This window comes from Sinohyriopsis cumingii, chromosome 3 (assembly GCF_028554795.1).
Source record: "Sinohyriopsis cumingii isolate HCF-2022 chromosome 3, ASM2855479v2, whole genome shotgun sequence".
NCBI lineage: Eukaryota > Metazoa > Mollusca > Bivalvia > Unionida > Unionidae > Sinohyriopsis > Sinohyriopsis cumingii.
In genome coordinates this window covers 2648913-2667474 of record NC_142963.1, presented here as the reverse complement: position 1 = coordinate 2667474, position 18562 = coordinate 2648913, and the positions used below count along the sequence as shown (strand labels likewise).

The window sequence follows — 18562 nt, the reverse complement described above, 5'->3', positions numbered from 1 at the left end:
TTGGTATAATAATTTATTTCGAGCTAAATATAATTTACCTGAGGCGAAGAGAACAAGTTTTCTTTATAGTGATTTTCTGAATCTCGCAAATGCAAGGAAGGAGGAAAAAAAATCTTCGGGGATATCGCAAAAATCAACTCAACAAGAGAAAGAAACTGCGAAGTCCGACTATGAAAATCTTCATAAAGCTATCAGAACTATTTTTACCCGTGATGCGTATGAACAAATCGCAAGGGGGGAAAATTTAGTAGATATTGCCGCGGATTATGATGATAGGGATAAATATTTTAACTCCGGTGTTCGTGGAAAACCTCTTGAAAAAAGCAAATATATCGACTGGATATATTTTGCTAGTAAAAAACCACCTTACAAACGTGATGACGAATATTTTAAATTTATGGAAAAAGTAAAACAAAAAGAAAAGGAAGAGAAGGACGTGTTAACGGAGTGGTTTAGCGAACCATCAACACCAAAACCAAAGACAGGAAGCGGATATACCGTTTGCCCTGATAGTGTTGTCAACGATGTATCTCGCCTCGAGATATTAATCGGAGGAAAACGAGCCGGAAATAACTCTCGCGAAGTAATCAACGAAGCCTCGGATATTTGTCAGCGATTATTCCGCGGCGGTGTCATTGATTCTCACATTTACAAGGAACTTGTCGATGAGCTCATCGATTAAAACAACACAATTGAAATAACATGATTGTTCACAAATATCAGCGTAGACCCAAACAGGTCCGCGTAGTAAACTCTCGATTGCCCGTGTACAGATATATCCACGGTAATGGATTCGGCGATATCATTGGAAGTCTCGTTACGCGAATAATACCTAAAATTGGACCCGTGATCAAACAGCTCGGGTTAAAAGCAATAGGAAAAATTGGCGAGACTGCCATTTCTGGTATCAGTAATTTGGCCAGTAAAGGCTTCAATGTTGTCAAAAGTAAAATATTAAATTTAATGCGTAAAAAACAACCCGTCAAATTGCCTATCACCAGAGAAATGCCACCCGAAATCAGCAAAGTCATAAACGACGCGGCAAATAAAAAAATAAACGATCTAGCGCAGGAAGTTGCTAAGACAAATTTAGCGCAGGAAGTCGCTAAGACAAATTTAGCGCAGGAAGTCGCTAACACAAATCTAGCAAAGGAAATTGCTAAGACAAATCTAGCAAATACAAGCTTCATTTCAGGTAGCGGTCTTCGTTTTAGATGATATTCTTAATAATAAATGTTCGCACAAGTGTCAAATGAAGTGTTTGACATGGACGAGCCTGTAGGCAGAGATACATCCGTGCGAGATTTCCAGTATTTCTCGTACGACGCAGTTGACCCAAATACAAATAATCGCTTGGAAATTCAAGTTCACGATACAACGAGATATTTTCTTCCATCTGAGGCATATATCGAGGTTGTTGGGAGAATTATTAGGACAAACGATACCAACTTTGGCGAACATTTTAAAATCGGATTTGTCAATAACGGCATCATGGCTTTATTCAAGAGCGCCACTTACATGATCGATGGAAGAGAGATCGAATCAATTACAGATAACGTTGATATAGCAACGACGATTATAGGCCTAGCGAGATACTCGGATGATTTTACCAGATCAGCCGGTCCTAGCATGATGTTCGCCAAGGATAATTCTGATCACGCTGATCATGTCCAGTATATCGTCAGGAGACCGAGAAATAACGCTAATAATGCTGACGCTGACGTCGAAAGCATGATAATTAACACCAATGATCATTACAACCTTGGATTTGCCACGAGAAGAGCTATGTTGACTAAGAATGAACTAAGATTTTCCTGTGCAATTCCGCTATCTCACATTTTTGGATTTTGTAGGCATTTCCGAAAAGTTATTTACGGAGCAAAACACACGATAACTTTCGTTCGAGACGCTGCTGGCAGTAACAAAGCCATCTGGCGAGAAGCTAGTGCGGATGCCGCTAATGTCGGTAAAGTTGTCCTTGAAAAATTTACCTTGTGGATGCCAGCGATAGTTCCATCGATGCTCGAGGAAGAAAAATTATTATCATTCATGAATCAAGGCGGAAAATCCGTCATGTCCTGGTTGACAACGATGACCGACTCCTGCGATGTTAATATCAACGGAATATTTACCTGGCGAATTGCGTCACAACAGGGCGCTTCGGCACCTAGACACATCTTTGTTGCTCTTCAAAATGCAAATAGATACGATCAAGAACACAGCCATATGATATTCGATCAATTCGCGGCAACAAACGTTTCACTGAGAATAAACGGCCAGCAAGAACCATCAGAGGAAATAGCCATCGATTTTGCCAGCTATTCGACGGCCCGCGCATATCATCGCTTGCTAAGTTTCATGGGCCGCGATCAAAATATCGATACCGGATTGCAAATATCACAGCTAGATTTTAATACTCGCTATCCTATCTATTACTTTTCCCTGGAGCATCTCGATTTGGTAAAACAATCCGTTGTCGATATCCATTTCAAAGCTAGAATTAACACAACCGGAGCAGCAAGAGCCATCGCGGTAATCCTCAGCGATAGAACAATGATCTTGGAAGGCATTAGCGGCAGAATGAGAGTCATCGATGCTCCTGTCGAGAACATGTGACAAATTCCAAATTTAGACTAAGCGATTATTAATATGCCATACGAGCACGTCAGTGTAACTCTGACTCCGGGTCAGATAAAAAAGCTCCAATCAGCGATATCAAAGCGATGCGGTATGAAATTAACACTGAAAAACGATCAGATTCACGGTGGACCTAACAAACTGTCGCTAACTAGAGGTCAACGTGAACGATTTACCAAGGCCAAATCAGCGAATTCCGGCGTTCATGTGAGTCTCTCCATAGGCGCCATCAGAGACATGGTCAAAACGGGCGGCATTTTCCCGTTAGCTGCTCTTCCGGGACTACTAGCTGGGATTCTTCCGACAGTAGCAAAAACAGTAGGATTAGGCGCGCTCTCAGGTATAGGTTCCCAAATAGGTTCCACAATAACAAGAAAAATTACCGGAGGAAGATACCGTAAAAAAAAGGGAGGATTATTTCCCGCCTTCTCTCCCCTAATCGCGAAAATGTTGCAAAAACAACAAAAAGGATCCGGCCTTTATCTAAGACGCCCCCCATACGGATCCGGCCTAAGAAGAGTCTACCAGCCTCAAATTTAGATCTAATCAACGAAGCAAAGAAAAAAAAAATAAAATTTTTCAGAGGCGTATTTATGCGAGATCAACTACCAGACAAACCAAACCCTACCGAGACGGGAATAATAAATCTCGATAAAAATACCGGCCCTGGTACGCACTGGGTTGCATACGCGATTAATCCTCGCGAAGTTATTTACTTTGACTCTTATGGATTAGCACCGCCAAATGAATTTATCAGCTATGTGTCAAAACTAAATCTTCCGATTTGGTATTCGACTCTTCCAACACAAACATTAGCTGATCCACCAATATGCGGTCCAGAGTCAATTAATATTCTTGACGCAATTTCAAAATCATCCGGTCCGTATCACAAAATTGTATTTGAATACGCCGTAGATAAATATCATGGTTGATATTTACGGTAGATTTATCTACAGGAAGGAAAAGGCAGAAGTGACTGACGTCGATCTATCAAAGTTCGCAACCAAGAGCGATATTAACAATCTTCTATCGCTGTCAGAGGTGGACCCTGGCGAAGTTGCTGTTTTTCAAAATACCGAAGGAAGATTACAAACCAGCAATGTCAAAATAACTGATATAATCAAGCGAGACGAATACCGCGATCATATTAGTCAATTTACTCGTCAATCGGAGATGGTATTAAAATCTATTGCTGATATCGCCGATATTATAGCGAAGTTACCCCTGAAGGCCAATATCGCGGATGTGGAAAATACCGACAAAGAGTTATCAGCAACGTTGCTTCTGAAGGCTGATAAAGCATTACACGACGATCTTCAGGACAGAATGACAAAAAGATTTACCAAGCTAACTAACGATCTTAAAAAACTAGACGATACATCAAAAAATCTCAGTAAAAAACTCGACGAGGATATAAAAAAAATCATCGATACCTCTTCAACTACACATAACGACCTCAACGAGAAAACAAGAAAAATAAACGAAGATATTACCCAAATCAACAGAGAGATTGAATCGGCACGTGCATTAATATTTCAAAAAGCCGATAGAACATCACATAACGATCTTACCGAGAAAACAAAGAAAATAAACGAAGATATCGCCCAAATCAACAAAGATATTGAATCGGCACGTGCATTAATATTTCAAAAAGCCGATAGAACATCACATAACGATCTCAGCGAGAAAGTAAAATCCATCAACGAGGAAATTACCAAAATAAATACCGCGATGGGTCAGAAAATCGATAGAACATCACACAGCGATCTTACCGAGAAAACAAAGAAAATAAACGAAGATATCGCCCAAATCAACAAAGATATTGAAGCGGCACGTGCATTAATATTTCAAAAAGCCGATAGAACATCACATAACGATCTTACCGAGAAAACAAGAAAAATCAACGAAGATATCGCCCAAATCAACAAAGATATTGAATCGGCACGTGCACTAATATTTCAAAAAACCGATAGAACATCACATAACGATCTCAGCGAGAAAACAAGAAAAATCGACGAGGATATTACTAAAATTAACGATGATATTAACGCGGTACGCCAAATCGTAAACGAAAAAATCGATAAAACATCACACGACGAAAAAACAAAATCCATCAACGATGATATTAACGCGGTACGCCAAATCGTAAACGAAAAAGTCGATAAAACATCACACGATGATCTCCACGAGAAAACAAAAAAAATCAGCGAAGATGTTACTAAAATATCCGAGGAAACCTCCGTGGTACGCCAAATCGTAAACGAAAAAGTCGATAAAACATCACATAACGATCTCAGCGAGAAAACAAGAAAAATCGACGAGGATATTACTAAAATTAACGATGAAATTAATGCGGTACGCGCATTAGTGAATGAAAAGGTCGACGGATTCGTTTACCTCGGTGAAATATCAAAATTGAGCGGGGATCTTATCAATGCGACTAAAAAAATTGACGATATTTACACAAAAATGTTGCCTGCGAATCTTCCAAATTTAGCGCGTATTTCGATACCAGATCAGGTGATAACAAAAGATATTTCCTGCAATGTATCATTTGTGCTGAGGACACAAAATATTACCTGGACACCTGATAATGATTCTTTTAACTTTACCGCGCCAATTCAGGGTGTATATCGAGTATATATTATTTCGAAGTCAATAAAATTTAACGTGACGGCCGATAATCATGAAATTTATGAATACTATCCTGGATTTTTCGTTATTTCCATAGATGAAAATAACATCGTAAATTTCACACTAGAACCAGAAGGCAGAACTACCATGGGACCAGTGTATTATTTTGTAATTTTCGAATATTTATCGGGTTGGGCCGTAATTGGTCGACCCGAGCCGGTCGCAGTTGCCGAGGAAGAGGAAACTGTAGTTGTCGAGATAAAAACCCCCACTATTTGAAAACGGAAAAACTCTGATTTTACAAAGAAATTGACTAGATAAATAACTAATAAATGACCGCATCGGATTACCGTTATAATCAGGCGCGATCATGGCAGGATTCGCTAAAAAAACTCCTCGACGAATATCAAACAAAAATAAAAAAATACCAGCGTAGATTAGTTACCATTGACGTTGCTGTGTACGCGGTATCTGCGGTAGTCGCCGGTGCTGGAATAATTTTATCCGCGGTAACAACAATCGCGCCGATCGTAGCAACGATAATAATCTCGTCAACAACGACAATCGCAGGTGTTCTCAATATCGTAGCGAAAAAAATATCCTCGTGCACAAGTGAGAAGTTATCATTGTACAAAAACAAACTAACTAAGGTCAACGACGCGTATTCGAAATTATCATCGCTGCTTTCGGAGAGTCTCAATGATGGCGTTATCTCCGATCTAGAATTTTCGGCAATGATAAGTATTTACTCGGAGATTGAACAAATGAATATTAATAATGTCCGAGCTAGCCCAGATCGTGACAAACACGACACCGCCGACAACAACGTTAATATCGTTAAGCTCAACTAAGCCAGAATTTAGCATAAATTTTCCAACACCAATTAGCGTCAATGAAATTGCGTTAACACAATTGCGTGTCTACAACAGCTGGCCTAATGTTAGATCGAAATCATTTGGCAGATTATTATCAAACAATTCGCTTGTTTTTGCCAACAAAAACAAACCCGATGGAACGCCAGATTGGATCGTCGTTGGCATACCAACAGGCAGTTACGAAATTGATCAGCTGGATAAGGAATTTACCACCAGAATATCAAATATAACCGGCGATGCTACTCCGGGAATAAAGATATCTGCGCATGAACCAACACTGTCATCGATGATAGAGGTGAAATCGCCGTACATGGTAGATATTTACCAATCATCGATTAGGACCATATTAGGTTGGCCTGAAATCGCACCTCTAGCAAAACCAAAAAAATTAGATTTTATTATTCCAGGTTGGTACGAGGAAGCTCCTCCAGAACTACCGGAACCAAAAAAAGAAAATTTTACCACCGACGAAGGATGGTATGGAGATATCAAACACAAACCTCTGATCGATAGCGCCATCAACCTCATGAATAACCACAAATTTAACCTGGTAATATTCGCTTTTACTTTTATTAACGAAAGAATTCTCTCGTGGTTGCCTCTTCCTAAAATTCCCCCCGGTGTGAAAATCTTCGACGCTACCCACATTAAGATAATAGCCCCCATAGACGGTATCTTGGTAAGAAGAACCCTCGACGAATTTATTCAAGAACATACAATACAATTAAATTTATTGCGGGAATCCTTTCATGAATGTATCTTAAATAAATCAGGCTCATGTAGCGAAATTATCAAACGCGTGAAGATTTTAAATCAACTCGCGAATGATGTTGAATATTATCATGGTATGTTTATTCAGGCGATAGTCGACGATATATCAATTGCCGATTATGTTCTTCCTATTAGCAAATTCGAGTTGATCAAAAATTCAGGAGAAAAACAAAAATTCATGAGAGTATTTAGATTAACCAAGGAAACGCTACCAAATTTCAAATTTCCCGATTATGATGTTGATAAAATGAGAAAATCCGTCACTGATACCATCGATGATTTATTTCCGAAGTTACATGCCGCGTGGACTAAAAAAGTACAATTGGAATTGATTCTCAAACACAATAACGATCCCGCCGGGCAAGGTCGGCATATCTCGCCAGGTATCGTTAATATAACGGAAGTTATCGCGATTTATCTTCACGCGGATGTTGTCGAGGGCAGCTACAATGTTGATTCGTCAGAGTCAAATCAGGCACAGCAGGGTTTTATCTTGTATTCGTTTTCACCTAGCGCCTCTCCGGGTTATTTGATAATAAAAGAGCCAGTGAATCCATTTTACCTGCGATGTCATAATCGATTATTGTCAAGGATAAATTTCAAACTAACGGATCAGAAAGGAAATTTGCTTGATATCCGCGGGGAAACTGTTAGTATCAATCTGCTGGTGAAATCGTGAGAATCTGTACACCAGGGAAAAATAAAATAAAATCCAGGGAAATTTTCAAATCGTGAGAATCTGTCTGCCAGGGAAAAACGGGCCAAAAAAATAAATAAAATCCAGGGAAATTTTCAAAATTGGAAGATTTTTTTAATTTTTATTTTTTTTTTGTGGAATTTCTTCAGGAAGATATTTCCTTGGCCTTGCTCTCATCGACTAGCTTTTTCAACTGCCTGACGCGCGAGCTTGTAATTTTTCTTGATTCATATTCGTCGGATAAAATCAATCTAGCTTTTTCTACCAGCGTCGATAATTTAACAAAATCCTCAATTTGATCATCGCTGACTGTAGCTAACGATTGATACATCGCAATTTGGATTTTCTTTATTAATTTGTATTCGGATGGTAGCGTGTATTTGTATTCAAGTTTCCCCTGAACAATCGTCTCAAATTCGGATCGGATTTTATTTGTGTCCAACTCCGATGGAAGATTTATTTTTTTCTTTCTCAGGTCATCGATAGCTTCGATAATATTGCTTATGGTTTGTTCATTCATGTCATATTAATTTTGTAATATTCAATTAATTTTCTTCGGATATTATCGGAATATAGTAAAATTCGATCCACTCGCCAAATCGATAGGAAAATGCTGCGTTAATTATTTTTTCTGCCGCGAATTTCACCGATGCTGGATTAATACTGAAATATTTTGCGGCGGCGGTCATCGACGTGAATATAATTTCTTCATTTGTCTCTTTATTTATCGATTTGACCGCCTTAGCTGATCGTGCGCCACCGGTATTACCAAATTTTGAATTTTCACTCGGAGTTACCGAGCGAAGATTGGATAGTTTGTTGTTAAGTTTATTTCCATCGATATGGTCGATAACAAGGCCAATTTTGATGAGTCCATGGAAACACTCGAACACAAATTTATGAAGAAAATAATTTATCCCACTAAAATTATGCGATAGATAACCCGAATTGCAAACTCTACCAACATTTTTCCTCGTTCTGATATGCCTGACAACGCCATCAGATGAAGCCTCGTATCCCTCGATCGTAGGATGAGATCTATACTCGTGCGTGATTTTCATTGCAGGAATCGTCGATTTCATTTCCATATACAATATTTTGTTTGTTTAAATCATAATTTGCCTTGAATCGATTAATATAATCTTCTTCGCAAGCTATCACCGAGGAAGATTTCTTTTTGTAATATCTGAGCAATTCCCGATAATTTTTCCCTCCACAAGCCAGACACAATCGAGTCTTTCCTCGCGTGCCAACTTGACAAACTAAACACCGTTGTGGTCCTTTACTGCCTCGTCGAATCGCATATATATGAGCGCCGCAATAATCGCCTCTGCAGGATTTGTCGCATGATTTTGTTGATCCGATTGGTATCCACGAACATTTATTCATTATAATTTAAACATTTGTCTAAAATATAATAATGGATACATTTGATCTTGATGAGGCAGAATATATCATACCTGAGGTCGATCACGCCAAGAGAGAATTCCTCGATGATGGAGCGATTCATGTTTGGTCAACGTGGAAAACTAACGCTGTTGATGCTACGATGAATCTAGAGCGGGCCAAGAAGATAATCGAGCATATAAAATTCGAACACAAGGAAGAACGGTTTATCTTTGGAATAAAATTCATCGCACAAATGCCTGACGACACTTGGATTATTCGCGATAAACGAGATCCAATACGTGGCGGTAAGAAAAATGTTATTCTTGATAAAAATTCGAAGCCAGGATTATTATTGGGAATCGATGGTCCTTATTATGCTAGGGCGTATCCATCTAGCGCTGTTGTTTATGGAATTTATCGGCTAAATAACAACCCGGATGCGAAAAATCTACCTGCGATGAAAGAATCTCCGATGATAAACTGCGTGGCTGAGCGCGTTATCGAGCATATGAAAAACGCTCGTCGTGGATCTGGATTGACTCAGTTGAGATTGAATAAAATTAACGCGTGGGCGAAGACAGTTGTTGATGGCGCATCGATTGACGATGTTGCTGTGTTGAGCAAGAAACTTAAATTTCCTATTACCGTGAAAACTTTATCGGGAGAAATATTATATTCGTCGCCGTATAGATCTCGAGGAGTTCCAATCGAAATTGTTGATCATAATTCACATGCGTGGTCGCAATCGGTAATGATATTCCCGCGAGATCGTGTTGTTAAATTTTATCCCACAGATAGTAAATCTGCGGATGGCGCAAAGGACAATTCCGATGCAATGTTCCGATATATCAAAATATTAGCCGCATCTGATCCAATATCGGTTTGGTTATTCTCGAGCGAAGAAAAGTATGATCAGTTTATATTGCCGCGCGGAGATATTTACCGAGATGAAAAATTACATGAATCGATGAGAAATATCGCGGTGAAATATTCGTCAAATCCTGATCAGTTACTGACAAATTGTTTTACGGTTCCATCTGTTGCTGCTCACGCTGCCAGAGAAAGAAATTCGTGGAAACCTACAAGGAATGAATTTCTCACTGATATTCAACTTAGTTGTATCGAATACGGCCATGGCGGATTGTGGAATACCAAGTATTATTTCGAAGACATGATATCCGTTGATATGAGCGCGTGCTATCCTGGAAGTTTCCTCGGATATGGTGATTGTGCGGATTATTTTGCTAAATTTGGCCATCCCACCAACGAAATGACAAGGGTAGCAATTAACGGACCGTTGCCTGATTTTGTCATGACCGGATTCGCTTATGTTACTTCATTCGAGTTTGCTGAAAATTTACATAAAATTTGTTATATTTGGTTCGGTCGGCATTTCTCTCAACGCAGATGGGTCCCTATAGTGTTATTGAGATATATGCTAGATTCGTCAATGTTAGTATCGTTGACAGTGAGCGAGGCAATTATATCGTATAGAAAACAAACTAAGGTGTGGCTACCGACGGACTGTGAAAACGCGAAGGATATTGGAAGAAAAATAATTGGCAAATTTACTCAAGGAGGATCCGTTGATCATAAACACCGACACGCTAGGTTATTTATCAACGATGCCGAGATGGATTTTATTATTGCCGATACGGTATCACGAGGGATATTTTGCAACAGAGAGAATATTATTATTGACGGAGAAAAATTAGGTACCGTAATTAGCTATCTCGACGGAGAATCAGCGCAGTATACGCATTTGAGATCATCGATGCTCGCTTATGTGAGCATAAATTTACTGTCGATGATAAACAAATTTTCTGATATCGCGGTAAGGGTAGCAACGGATTCGTTTTATATCGATAAGAAATATCAGTATAGGCTGGAGAATTTAATCGCCGATGGTTCTTGGGGAACTTGGAGGATAAAAAACGAGGATATCCTAGATTACTGTGAGGACGCTGATGTCGAAGATTGCGATAAATTTCATCGAGATAAATTTGAGGAAATATCGACAGCTGCATCCGCATTTGACCCGATTTCACGTAACAAATTCGTTTACCTAAATGGTCCTGGTGGTAGCGGTAAAACAACGCGAGCGATAAATTTATTTGCGAAATCTGATATGATAGTGTTGACTCCAACTCACAGATTAGCGCGAGAAATAAGGCAACGCAACGTTGATTCTTGCACATATCACAGTTATTTCAAATACAGCGGTGGATTATGGGATTCGGCTCGTATGGGAAATAAATATATCAACAGAATTATAATATTTGATGAAATTTGCACAGTAAATTTAGTTGTATTAAAATCGTTCCTAACCTGGCTGGAGGAGAAAAATACCGCCGTGATAATGTGCGGAGATCATGGCCAGCCTGATCCGATTGATGGTGAATCTCCTCACGAATGGCTCAGGAACTTCGTTGACTATTATGAGGAAATCGACGCTGATTATAGATCCGATGATATTTTACTGACTGAATTTAAGAAATTAATTCGATTACAACCGAATAAGTTTCAATGCGATGTGATGAGAAGAATAATCGACGAGACTCCGATGGATATTTTTCTAAATTTGTGGCGTCCAGATCATTTGATTGTTGCTAGCAGAAAAATTGTTCGCGATATTATTCAGGATATGTTATTCAAGCTTCATTGCGAGAAATTTCCAACATTGCAGGTGCCGTTGTGTTACAGGCCCGCTGATACCAGGAAACAAAATATTAGTGTTACTTTACCATGCGGAGAGGAAAAGATCTTGGTACTAAACGATATTATTCTTGTTGATATTAATCTTGTTAATGACGCGATAAACGCAGAAAGATCGCCATGGAAACTTGGATACGCAACAACGATACACTCATCGCAGGGATTAACCGTGGATGGCCAAGTTTGGATCGTCGATGATAGAATTTCCTGGTCAAATTTAGTTTATTTAGCCGTGTCGAGAGTAAGAAAATTATCTCAGTTAGGTAGAATTCGGTTTCACATTAATGACGCTGGCGGTAGTTGAGTATCTTTCGGTATTATTTGTAATTCCTCCTTGGTAAATCCGCGTTGTGGCGCTAGCGAATCTAGGAAATAAATTGCTGGTCTTCCCGATGATCTTGTTACGGCTGATATTTTGTGTGTTGTAACGCTCCAGTTTGGATCAGTTGCTCTTTTTCTTCCTCCTTCGGCCTCGCCTTCTTTATATAAATACCGGACCGTGACGCTACCTAGCACAGGCGGAATTGTGGAACCTCGCTTTAGGGGTATATTCGGTTTTGTAATCGCAATTGCGGGTTTCATTGCTATTGTTCTCGTTGTCTCGTTATTTAGTGCGTTAATCACATGAGGCAACCTCGATACCCAATCATGAGATCGATTATCTTGAATAAATTCACGCGCGTACTGGTATCCGAATAATCGTTCTGCAAGCGTTTTATTGAATCTTTCGACGATAGCTTGATTGTGATGAACACCAACAATACCGCGACGGATTTTAACATTATTCTTTTTCATCAGTGAAGTAACCGCGCCGAGGAATTCTCGACCTGGATCAACCTGGAGAAGCTTCGGCCATGTTAATGGAGATCGTAAATAAATTTCGCTAAACGCCTTAGCGATCTCCGTTGCTGTTTTATTCGATAACGGTTCCGCTTCCTTGTATCTGCTAGCGATATCAACAACCGTCAACACATACTTGTATGTGACTCCGTCGACGGTATCGTAAGGAAGAAACATTAAATCAGCCTGATGGACTTCATTAGGGACGCTGACAGAGAAACTCGCATATGATATTTTCTTAGGCGGGGGAAGATATATTTGCCAGACTGCCTGTTTCGATAGCCACGATTCAGCGGTGGATTGTTTTACTTTTGCTGCCTTGGCGAGTTTGGCAATTGCTGATTTTCCTCGCCAGAATCCTCGCGGAGAATAATATATCTGCTCCATTATTATTTACCAGCACCGAATACTAATTTACCTTTCATTGCGCCTTTTATCAACCAAGTTGCCAATTTTTCTTTGAAACTTTTATCAGGAATCGCGTCTATTGCATGAATTAGCCTAATATCAGCGAGATGTCTTTGTTGTAAATCCCCGCTACGATACGCAAGATCGTGATAGTAACACGCGTTATCGATGGCGTTTACTGGATCTTCGTCGGGATTTGGTTGATTATTATCATTGAGTCTTATATCAAGCCTCGTGCCGGGTCCGCAGTAATTGTATCCTGGCAGATGCTTTTCTCCGGGATATTTCGCCCAGGGCAACCCAGGTAGATTTTTCATGGAGGCGGTAATGTCTCCTCCGGTTCTTCTATTTTTTTTTTTACAAATTTGAATTTGCGTGTCTTACAAACTTCGCATTCTCCTGCAATTGCGTTCCTGTTATTGCGTGTGACGATTTCGGTTGGATTTATCGTAGCTGTGCGCGTGCGACATTTAACACAATATAGATCCATATATTCTAGTAACATGAATGTAATTGATTTTTCGGCCACGAAGCGACGCGAGCAAGCGAAACACAACGCGGTGTTACCGAATTCGATAAGGATGATAATTATTGGCCCGTCTGGTTCTGGAAAGACGCAGCTGTTGCTAAATTTGATAATGCGATGGCTAAAATGGGATAAGTTGTATTTGGTTGCACCGTCAGTTGATGATCAGCGTTGTTATCAAGTGCTAAAGGAATTCAGCGACAATACCGACGAAGGCACAATCGAATTCATCACAGACATCAATGAAACTCCATCAGTGGAAAATTTAGATGGCGATGTTAATAATCTTGTTGTTTTCGATGATGTTATGCTGGATAAGCAAACTAATCCAGCTAGGATATTCTCGCGTGGCCGACACAAGAACACCGATGTGATTTACGTGACGCAGCGATATACGCAAATTCCAAAGGTAATTAGGGACAATTGTAATATTTTGTCGGTGTTCAATGGCGTCGATACTCACACGCTAAGAAATATTCATCAGACTTGGTGCAACGGCGATATGGACATAAACAAATTCAAAAATTTCTTCAGCCGCGCCCAGGCAACACCGCACGGTTTCATCACGATTAATCTTCATGATCCGCGTAGTAGATATCGAATCGGTCTCGATAAAATTTATTCATAAATTTGCAGCCAAATCTTTGCAAACTTCGTCGACACCAGAATAAATTTCCCCCCCCCCCTAAAATCCTTGTCCGGAATCATTGATTTTGTTCACAAAAAATTGCAGTCGGGAGTGAATTTACGCAAATTAATTTTCGTAGGAAGGCTTATTTTTGAAATCTGAGGCTTCTACGGAGAAAGTTCTCGTAGGAGGCTTTATTTGGTCTGGAACGTCTGGTCTGTAGAACTTCCCTGCTGCTAATACAGGGATTAATTTAAGAAATAAAACAACTATTAAAATGTGCAATATTTCTGACCCGCGTCACTGTTTTCATTCAGGTATCACGGCGCCCCCGTTGTCATAAAGGCACATTAATCTATTCCATCTTGCGTCATGCTAACACCCAACTTGACAACTTTCATTGGGCTACTTTGTAACTTTCGGTATGTGAATGTTTTACCAGTGTTATCTTAACAGTGTGTTATAAAATGAAATCTGGAAATTGCAATGAGAATTTTTAGAACTGGAAAGACACAATTCAAAACAGTAACGTGTGTAATAAAATGCACATAAAATCACTCACCTGGCATTTGAAGAAAGGAAATTAAAGTATTGTAACACACTTAACAAATTCAGTAATAAATATTGGCATATGTGCAGTGGCGTCACTCGGGTTGGTGTCACCCAGTGCGGTAGCTCATGGTGTCACCTCCATGGTCCTTCTTCCGTAACAGACCATACAGAATCCTTAGTAATGTCATTTTGGTGTCACCCCCTCTGATGGTGTCACCCGGTGCAGTCCGCACCCCCCCCCCCAGCATCCCCCTAGCGACGCCACTGCTGTGCCTGCTAGTCATGTATTTAACTATGATCGGTTATCCGCTTATGAAATCCGACTAGACCGAGCAGTGTGTGCTCTGTAAAATTTGCAATTTTTAATTTTGGTGTCACCCCTCTGAGATGGTGTCACCCGGTGCGGTCCGCACCCCCCGCACCCCTATAGCGACGCCACTGCATACGTGTCAAAATGCAATCCTGAATGTACAGCCTACATACGCTGCAAAAGCAACACAGAATATTTATCATATATAAATAGAAAATGCACAATAGAATACATGACATATACTAATAGAAAATGCACAATAGAATATATGGCATATAATAATAGAGTATATATGCATAGAATTATAGCAGTAATACTCCTCCATACCCAGTCAGCGCAGAATCATTCTAGTCAGATGTTTTACATTTGGAAAACATGATAGAAGAGCCTGTGTCATGTTTAATTTGCTTCAACCATTAATTGTAAAACGTAAGTGTAACCGGAACTTCCAGTGAATAAATTATGCCGGAATTCGAAAGTCATATTTCACTCATTGTCCGGCATACGGAAACTAACGAATCACGTTCTCATTGTCGGTGTTTTGCTCGTAAGGTAACGTTTATCGTAACGAGTATTCCAAAGCTGATCAGAGCTTCGCTTTTGAAGACGAGAAACGGAGATTTGCGCACCAATGACTTGCGTATTAATGAGTATAAATAAGACTGAGAAAAGAGTACTGTATAACATGTAACACACATTAAAACAGTGCTACTGTAATAAATTTGGAGTCTGTGTATTTGGTTATAGCGCCCCGTTTTAAGGAATTCTTAGATTTTTGTGATTACTTGTCTGATTATTAGAATTCGGTACAATGTAGATATTCCTTAGCCCGAATAATAAGCCAATTACTAGGAGCAAACGTCACGGAGTGAAGTATTAGTGACTTTCCATGATGCCATGGTGGTGAGTCTGTTGTGGCAGTATTTACAGTACCAACTATTTGGAAATTAAACCCATCAATCCATGCAGTAAGAGACTGATCGACACAGTAATAAAAGTTTATTGCGACGGAATAAAACTTTAATTTTTTTAAAATAAACAATTACAAATAAAAATATAATTGTGTTGCTTATTTACAGCGTAACGATATTATTTAGTACAGAGGCAAAGTGCCTTTCCCAAGAACACGCCATGGTAGCCAACTGGATTCCAACCCACCCCCTTTCGGCACGCTAACCACTGAGCCAGTGCGGCTCCACGAACAAAGCATAATAGGTGCGTATTTTGACATCTCAATTCAGTCCGCGTGGGATGGAGTCTCGGGCTCGGCCAATGTGGGTATGTGAGAAAGCATGTCCGTAGCTCCCTGTGGTCGGATGTTCTTCCCCGGGTTCCTCCTCCACCAAATATACTGGCCGCCATGTATAGCCTACTTTATGCTGCAAAATGGTTATCAAACCCAAAAAGAAGAAGAAGAAGGCACATGTATTTGCATTTTCATACGAACGCAACCGATTGTATGCTGGAATGTAACATTTTCCTCACGGGAAAGAGCTATCGAAAACAGTTCTTTCACGGGAAACAGTTGCCGCACGACAGAGTTATCACACGATTCTCTACAAAACTCTAATTCCTGAGTTTATGGCTTATTTTTGATGGTAAAAAAGAAATGTAAGTATTAATATGTAAGGAATGTTTGGCATACATGCTACTGAAAGTCGTGCACACAGAACTGCAATAAATGAGAATACAAGTAAGTATATTACACGTCACTGCAATTATTTATGCTATTCTAGTATGGAATATGGGTAGTTGGTTCCTCTCGATCAAAAATATAGGAACGTAGTTAGTCTTATCGTTGCGCTCCCTTTATGTATGTTGAGCAGTTTGTTTCTCTTTTCAAAATGTAAGGCAGAGCGTTCCTAATTTGATATATTTTACATGGATATTAGTGGGATACGGTTTGATATATTTTACATGGATATTAGTGGGATACGATTTGATATATTTTACATGGATATTAGTGGGATACGGTTTTGGAGATTTGGAGTCAAGAATGCAAAGACTGAAAGTTATTACGCCTGCGCAGATTACAATTAGTGGCGTATCGAACTACTATGTATGTATGTATGTATGTATGCAAGCACGTACGTACGAACGTACGTATGTATGTATGTATGTACGCAAGCACGTACGTACGCACGTAGGTACGTATGTATGTATGTATGTACGGATGCATGCATGCATACATGCCACCTGTAGTTGCATCCATACATACATACATACATACATACATACTTCGTAACTCCTGTCGCAATTCTTCCCGTTTGATAAACTAGTTCTAGTACGTATTGTTAGAATGGAACTTAAGTTTCTATTTTCATTGATAAAATTAAATGAAAAGATTACAGAATAATGTGAAGTAGTGATATGAATGCCTCACAGTGATTAACAGAGAGTGAAGGGATGGTTTGTTTGGTCATTTAACATAGCGCTATCTGACATGGCAATAATTAGAAATTAGTTAAAATTGTATGACCTAAAATATTGCAAGAATGGTTAATAAATAATTAGATGGATATAATTGAAATGCGTATATAAAATATGCAATTCAATAATCAGACTTAGAGAAACAATATGGCAAATAGATTTTTCACTGTGCAAATAAGGAACCCTAATAATTTAGCTGGAAGATCATTAGCAACACCCGTCCAGGCCAATACTGTATTGATAAAGCCAATACTGAATTTAACACACCGTTAAAAATCAACCAATATCATTATACAAGTAGTGCAGATGGCTTGCTGTAATTCTTCAATCATAAATTTTGAACGTACTGTGGAAACACATGTACATAATTTCCAGACAGCAATCGAGATCTGGTTATAGCTAATCATTTTCTGAGTGTTCTTCCTTGTCAGAAAATGTGAAGACAGCTCCCTAGCAGTTATGAAACCTTTGACGATACCGACATATGTGTGCACCTGCTACTTGCAAACTTTACCGTCTACAGTGGTTTGCCAGCAAAACACACTTTTTTTATTTCTGTGCACTATGTTCACTATTCCGCCCCTCCCTCTCTCTCTCTCTCTCTCTCTCTGTTGTAGCAATACACGACTTTGGATGATTCCAATAATATTTTCATCAAAGATCAGATAGGCGATTAAAGCATATGTACTTTTGGACCAACGAGTTGTAATAAATTCAAAAAGATCATTGCAAAAAGTTATCACTATCTTACGCATTTTATTGTATTTAAAATAGCATATTAGAGAAGCATAACTATGTTGACAAACCCCGCTGACAAAAAGAAGACTCACCAGTATGATAAATAGAATGCAAAATATCCTAAATAATAAGGAGTACAGTTGTGGAGTTCGGTGCACACAGTGTTTTGAAAACGATTCTTTTAAATAAATATTGGTACAGTTAAGGAATTAAGAGTACATACTGATCTGAAAACGACTCTTGCAAATAATTGAGAGTTAAGGAATTCGGCGTACATACTGATTTGGAAACGACGAGGGTAAAAAAAAACCTACTTGCAGAGTTGAAGAATAAGGCTGAGATTTTGGTTTGAAAACAACTCAAGTCCAAAAAATTAGGTCTTGATCTTTCCGGAGAACAAATGTGTTAATAA

General features: G+C 39.2%; 1 protein-coding gene and 1 long non-coding RNA gene across 2 annotated transcripts in view; one reads left to right on the top strand and one right to left on the bottom strand.

Moving 5' to 3' along the window:
* Nucleotides 1-18562, bottom strand: part of LOC149802350 (cGMP-dependent protein kinase 1-like) — a 383724-nt gene that overhangs the window by 278664 nt on the left and 86498 nt on the right. The window lies entirely within an intron of this gene.
* The window catches only part of LOC149802351 (uncharacterized), a 39808-nt gene continuing 37400 nt past the window's right edge, over nt 16155-18562 (top strand). Inside the window, exon 1 of the long non-coding RNA XR_016419899.1 lies at nt 16155-16593. This is a non-coding gene — a long non-coding RNA (uncharacterized LOC149802351). The remainder of the gene's footprint in view (nt 16594-18562) is intronic.